This window comes from Battus philenor, unplaced genomic scaffold (assembly GCF_028537555.1).
Source record: "Battus philenor isolate CCGP_79_NKW_IND1 unplaced genomic scaffold, ilBatPhil1.0.hap1 SCAF_13, whole genome shotgun sequence".
NCBI lineage: Eukaryota > Metazoa > Arthropoda > Insecta > Lepidoptera > Papilionidae > Battus > Battus philenor.
Window position 1 is genome coordinate 3,558,998 of NW_027181675.1, and position 7,875 is coordinate 3,566,872.

Genomic DNA, 7,875 nt, shown 5'->3' on the forward strand with positions numbered 1-7,875 from the left:
CCAAATATTCACTTTGTATCATTGATCGTAGATCTTAATCGTATAACTTGAACAACAACACTGAACTGTCGATATAGGGAGTACACCTATTTATATTACGGATAAGGTTCTAGTAAGTTCGAGAAAGTACTCGGTTAGAATTTCCGAGAACCGTACAGAAAAATTTATTACTTCAAAGTCACATGTGTTCACGGCACTTCTTCATCCGTTCCGAGTTTATTGTTTCGAGAGTTCTATGATTAGATTGTTGAATACAATAGACGGAATAGATCCCACGCTGGACAGCCTCGTTACGTTGGTTTGGAGATCGGTTTTTCCTTAGAAACTTCAATAGCGAACCTAAACTCTAAAATGATTGACAAAACTTGCATTTTCGTTCAAAAGCCAACAATCTTACATTCGGTGAATTATTCTAAAAAAATTTAAACATATAGTGGCTAATCATAGGTCATTTTGATCGTAAGATTGTATGTTTAGACAAGAGTACAAAGTTATTATAAACGACAAAATAAATGTTGCAGTAATAAGTTCAGAAAGTATTTTAGTGAAGAATATGTAAGGCCATAAATTAATGGATGTTTAATCAGAACGACCTGGGACTTTTGACTAGGATAGATTGGAAACTACCATAATGACTTATTGTGAGTAAATTTGACAATATAGTTATAAAAGAAAGAATAATAATAATAACCTATGGGGAAAGCTTATATTTAATTTATTCAACAGTTGACCACCTATGTCAGAAATGACGATGTTAAAGTCTTCCAAAATTCTGGGTTATATGCTTAGGATTGACAGGGTATAGATCCATCGATGGCTTAATGAGGTCACTGTGAATGATGGCCAGATTTAAAACGTACCAAGAAGGAATCGAACACTAGGTTTTCCTATACATCGATTGACCAAAGAGAAAGAGAAATATAGGCTATTCAATTCAAACAAATCATCTATTGTTTAAAGTAATAACTGGTTACGAAGTTAAATGTACGAAGCATTTTATCCTTTTTTTTTTACTTACAAAGTAACTCCGTAGATATTCACTTCATCATTTTCATAAAAAGGACTTATAAGAGACTATTATAAATATCTATATATCGCAGAGCACATAGGCTATACCTGATTAATGGAAGACCTATTCTAAAAAATTAGGTATTACCCTCGTTTTAGATTTGTAATTTATTAAAATGTCTCTTTTGTTTGTAACGACAAATCATGATATTTTTTACGTACTTTTCCTTCTATTGCAACAAGACATAATGAAGCCAAATTTACGATTAGTAATAACACGTGTAGTTCCCCGTCGATTATTTAACCCAGCTGACTCAAAGAAAGGTTTACAAGTAATATATTTACATCGAGAGAGTCATCAATAACTTGAGCGTTAATTCTGTTGCGAAATGGCCAGGCTATATGATGTAGGTAGTAAAATTATTCGAATAACGAATCAAGAACTTATGCTTCGCATGCAAAACTATAACACTAAATTAATAATTTTAGTAGATTATTTAAAATTTTAGGAAATTATACAGGTACGTCATATTATATTTGGAATATGGCTCTAAATCATGGTGAATTCACACAGCGTGCGGGGAAAAAAATCATCATCTTCATCTTCATTTCAGCCATATGACGACTACTGCTTGACATAGGTCTTTCACAAAGATTTTCTCTGAGATTGGTTTTTTTTTTCAAATGGCCACCGCTATTGGAGGCCTCTCGTACCCCTAATTAGTTGGGATCAGGGTCTTTGTTTATAACTATGTTTTCAGATCTTTCATCTTTATTCTTCACTCACTGTCATTCATCTCAATTTCTTTCATTCTTACCTTATTTCTATCACAATATCTTTCATTTTGTTCTTTCATTCCTTCTTGCTTTCATCGCCCTCCTTCCATCATGTTATTACTCTTAGGTGGCTAGGTACATTTTTTCTGGGATCGGTTGGGAGCGGCCTGCATCATGTTACTTTCGAAGACCTTAATGTCAATATTTATCTTGTAGGTGGACGTTCTACACAGCGCTTGCCGGTTATTTTCGTTCTTCTACTTCTCAAACCCGATACAATCTCGTAGAGAAATTTCGAACCCGTTCCATAGCCCGTTAAGTAACCGTGAGGCCAGAAGTGAGGATCCACCATATCAGCAGATACTTTTATATTTTTTAGAGAAACAAACTTACGTGGCAGTCTGTAGTTTTCTTATGTATAAATGTAACATAAAATTCATTTATTCAACTTCGAAACTTTTAATAGAACTCTTATTGATCTTGAACACATTATTTATAAATTTTTTAATCTATTTTATTTTTCACTCTAATCTGCTTCGCAAGGTGTATGTTGCGGAGTAGAAAACAGAAAGAAACTCCACAACAACATATTTTTAAAGTTTAACAATACAGATTTTTACATATACTTTTTATCAGATATAACCTAAATGAAATCAAAATAATCAAGAGATATCATTGCCAAGGGTTATATAGTCTAATAATAACATATTAATAAGCCTTTTCCGTCAATTTACCTTAAATATGCGTTATGAATTTTGTAAATGATATAAGCCCTTTATGAATGTTTTATTTACTCAATTTTTAATTTCAACCGAGTGATAAAAAGCTACGCGTGTGGTTAAAGGTAGTCGTAAAAATATCACCTATATATTAGCATCAAACCCGCTAGCTTCATACACTATAAAGCCAATAAAAACGCGCAACTAGGATCAAGACAATGCATCTGAATCATACAAACCGAAACCGGCAAAAATAATTAGTGGTGTGAGCATATTTTCGCATAATTGTTTTCAATAAAGGCACTGGTACTTAAAACGTGAGTTACGATATTTAATATATCGTCCAGGAAATTGTGCAAGGCCATAAAGTCGTAAGTACATGTCAGTTGTGAAAGATTTTTTAATGCGTATGTAGAAGCCAACGGTCGTCGTTTCAGCCCAACGACGCTCGCTGCAAAACATAGACCTCCCCCAAAGATATCTATGAAAGATATACCATAATCGCCATGCTTAGCAGGCGGGTTGGCGATCGCAGTGTGCTGTTATATCATGCAGAAAACGCTGCTGTTTATCTTCTGAAAACTTGTTTTTGAGCTGTGACAATCCTATATAATTAAGGCACAAAGTGATTATATATATGATTGTATCCTGGGAATCGAGCCCGCGATTTATGATGGTAAGTCTCAGTCCTATACCGCTGTGCTACCACTGTCCACCATACGTTAGTTTATAACTTAAGTTTGAGGGTCAGTATGAAGGCAAAGCAGACGAAATAATTCTTCATAAAGTAATTGTATCATTTATTATTTAAGAGCCTGTGATATTAGTCAGCATATCTAAAAAAAGTATTATCTACTACATTTATAGGTATATTAATTTAAAAATTCGAATCTCCGACGTACGATAGCAATTCTTAGATATCAACCGCTGAGCTACCACTGCAATTTTGGTATGATCATTTGATATTATTTAAGAAAAGAATTTAATTTACAGTAAATATTAGTTGACTCTCGCAAATTACACATAAATATTCATGCGTAAAAAATATATTATGACGAGTTTTGCTATGCGATTCTAACCTTAGCAAGTGCAAGTGTCGTAATATTATCTGGACGGGAAAAGTTAGCGTGACAGGTCACTGCGCAAGGGAATAGGTATTTCCCTGCCTAGGTTATTGAGAAGAGAGCGAAAAAGGAGGAAAACTACATAACTTGCCATTGAAAACAAGAGCGATCGCTGTCTGTTTATAAAATATATATCTTTTAACAAGAATTTTCATATTTCGGAATCAAATATTCAATTTAAATTAATATATATTTATTTATACTTTTTTGTACACATTATATAATATCTAAAATAAAATAAAAATCATACAGAGGTACAAGAGGCGGTCATATCACTCGAGGCGATTTCTACCAGACAAGCTTTAATATTATATATTTTATATTACTTAACTATCTATATTTAAATAGGCATATATATGCACTTTTAAATCATTTACTATTTAATATTATAAGTAAGTAAACTACCACTGGCTCGGAGTGCTGATCTGCTGCGAAAAACCGGCCAGAACCTAGATAATACCTAAATATAATAGATTCTTATTTACATTCAGATCTCAACAACACAATGTAATAATTATAAATAAATATTGAAGGTAGTTGACAAAAAAAAATATTATCTGTTTGAGTCTGTTTATCACAGTAATATGCGCTTGGCAAAACTTTCTCTTTTATATTATTCGTAAAAACGTGGCCTTGATTTGTAATTGATCTTCCAGAATATTTTTTGACTTTCTTTCGTTGTCGTACTGTAATAATTTAACTATACAAATGCTTTACGGTGTTAAAAATTTGCAACAAATTTGTATTAAAAATAATTTACGATCTTAAGTTTCGACTTAGATTCTCGGCAGGCCGCAAACGTGATAAAACGGGCAAATCGTAAGACCTGAAAAATATGTGCACTGATCTGCACTAAGAATACGTACGTGTTTATGCTACCAGGAATTTGATTTGACACGTCTGATATATCTTTATCAGTATATTACCGAACTGTCAATTCAATTACTACTCTTTACAGATAAAAATAAAAATAATGCAAAAAATTTCTCTGGAAATTAAAGTCTTATGAATATTCCAGAACTCATTTTAAAATCGATTAGGTTTATAAAAAAATAATGAAAGAATGCTATACAATCAAAACACAGAGCAAGCCTATATCTCAGCTGTGACAATATTACAAGGCTAATTATAATTAACATATAACAAAACAATGAAGACAGGGGAAAGACAACTAAGAACATTAGTCATAAGTCGAAGAAATAAAGTTATTTCTAGTAGTATTTTTAATTGAGATGTCAGCTTTGCCGACATTACTAACGTGATTTTGGTGATGACAACTCCTAATACAACACAGTTTCGTTGAATCTTATATTCGACTTTCAGCATAATGTTTCGAGAGAATCAAACCTGTTGTAGTTCAAACATCAACTCACTTTATGTCGCCGTTGAGTCTTTATTTATATCCACTAAAAAGTTTTATAAATATTCTTTTATAATGTGGTTACAAAAGTGTTTACTAACACAGTAATTAATTTTTATCAATATTGATTTTACGACACAATTACTCTGCCATAAACATGGTGGTTGGTTTTAGACGTACAAACTTAAAAGGGGTGAATGATATAATAAATAAGGTTAGTTTCGGAATTAAAACTTTTCGCACCTATTTCAAATACCCTGTATAAAGTCATCAATACGAAATATTCATTGGAATGCCACAGACTAATAACTTCTGACAGTACAATATCTGCAGGGACAGATAGTAAACAATAATTAATTTTAATATATAGAAATCACAATTTTCGCTATTACGAATCCAAACACTACTACATACTGCTATATTATCATTACGTTATTCATTATTTCTGAAACCATTGTTATTCGATAGAATATACGGTACATTAATTGACAGCAAATGAGGTATATATACCTTTATATTCACCCTTAAAACATAAATATTTTTCCGATCATCCTGTAAGTAGTATATGGCGATGTCTATAAGCTATCTAAAAAACTATTAGGGCAAATGAGCGATACATTCACCCCTTTAAAACGTAAATATTTTTCCGATCACCTGTAAGTAGTATATGGCGATGTCTATAAGCTATCTAAAAAGCTATTAGGGCCAATGAGCTATACATTCACCCCGTTAAAACATTTATATTTTTTCGATCACCTGTAAGTAGTATATGGTAATGTCTACAAGCTGTCTAAAGAGCTACGAGGGCAAATGAGCTATACATTCACCCCGTTAAAACATAAATATTTTTTCGATCATCCTGTAAGTAGAATGTGGCGATATCTATAAGCTGTCTAAAGAGCTATTAGCGCAAATGAGCTATACATTCACCCCTTTAAAGCTTTTACGTCTATAAATCACGCTGTATGTTTAGACTAGCGTCTATTTCGTACAAAGCGACTGTAATTCAAGATATATACTCATAATTAACGTCACATACGACGACGTCCTTGCAAAGTCAGTCGTTCTTAAAAACCACTCACTTGAATACCAGTCATATCCTATATCTGAAGAAAACTTGTTTTACTTAAGAAACTACTGCTCTTTGCTTAATCTACTATTTTAATTATAAATTCAAACGATTATAATAATTCATATGTAGTTTTCAATTAATTTTAAGTCTTATAAAAATCTTGTTTAAAATATCTAATGTATGTATCTTTGCTCGTTACAAAAATATGAGCGAAGTTTATATAAGCAAATTCCCTATGATTATAATGTAAAGCCAAAACATTGGTTAGTATTAGATATAAAAATATTATCTTTTAACTAAATCAACTCGCATTCTTCTTTCAAATAATAACATTCATTCTATGCAAATGAAATAGTTATATATGTAATTAGGTTTTATCTAGAATTGAGTGACCTAGAAAAATAAATAGGTTACGTTCAGTTAATGAATTTTGAAAAATGTCTTACAAAAACTGTTTGTAGACTCTTGAACTTGAGTCATCTACTTCGTATAAAACAGAGAACTATCTATTTCTAAGTTTCTCTTCTAATCTTCGGCTCTTGCAGAAAACAACATAGTATTATTTAATTTAGAATAAAGCACCTTCTAGGGTCTTTTCTCCTAAAGTTCTATATCCCTAAAGGTTATTTTCTTATCACCATCTATAGCACAAAAATTCTAATTTAATTTATAACATGCTTAAATATTTCGCCACATCAAAACGTAAATAAAATATTTTGAAGAACACGAATCATTAAGTCCGTAATCTTTACCTTGTTCGAGAATAAAAACGAGCTTTCATTTTAATTAAAAAAAAATAATTTTTTATCGTACATTTTATTAAAATCTTGCGTTTAAAGTAAAAACATCTGTATACATTATTCAACTTACACTTTAAACATTCTAAATTATATAATAAAATTCTTTATTCGTATGAAGGATTTTTTTAGGAATAATAAAATTGTCAACAGTTTTAGCTATGATAATAACTGTCCACTTTATCAAATATATGACAGATTGGAGAATCTTATAAATAAACAAATGATACAGATATTTTATTCTTTTACAAGAAATTTACTATAGAATTTTATATCATTTAATTTATAAATTAGATTGTCTTTAAAACCGCATACCCCCTTCTCATTGTACTATTTAAATTTGTAAAGTAATGATAGCTCTATTTACCAACAATAGAATTCAAACAAAAATAACCAATAATATTTAGGAATATTTACATTGAAACTATATTTTATCACTGGACATACCTTTTTGAATTTTGACTCCGAAATTGATTAATTCAGAATTAGTTTAGACACCGTATTAACATTGACCACTCACAAACACAACTTCGATATAATTCAGTTGGCGCGCGGGAAACGTCAACACATTATGCCAGCCGACGCATGCGCACGACGGCTACCTACTGACGGACGCAAGATCGCGGACGCGTTGAATTTCTAGTGATCGGCGACGAATCGGCGTGTCCGGATCGCTTCAAAATTTTGTAATAAAACATTATTTTATTGTACAGAACAATTCCTTTTAAATGAAAAGTATGTATTTCAGAGTAATACTTTATTTGTGCCCTTAAAATTTAGAAAATATTCCACGATATCTTACAAAAAAAAAAACTTTTCAGTTGCATTCCCTGTAACTCTTTGCTAATAATTGGTTAATATTTTTATTATTATACTTGATGTGGCATATTTTTAAACATCCCAACACGCCATATATAGTGTTGAAAATTTTTCACAATAATATTAATAATCGTTTTCTGTGGCCCACTACACCAAATTTATATGTATCTGTGGACACTAAAAGAAAATATTAGTGCTG

General features: G+C 31.3%; 1 protein-coding gene across 1 annotated transcript in view; it reads right to left on the reverse strand.

Annotated features, from left to right (window-relative positions):
• The window catches only part of slif (slimfast), a 50,845-nt gene extending 43,408 nt beyond the window's left edge, over window positions 1-7,437 (reverse strand). Inside the window, exon 1 of the mRNA XM_068777034.1 lies at window positions 7,305-7,437. The gene's annotated coding sequence lies outside the window, so the exon portion shown is untranslated. The remainder of the gene's footprint in view (window positions 1-7,304) is intronic.
• Window positions 7,438-7,875: the final 438 nt, after the last annotated feature.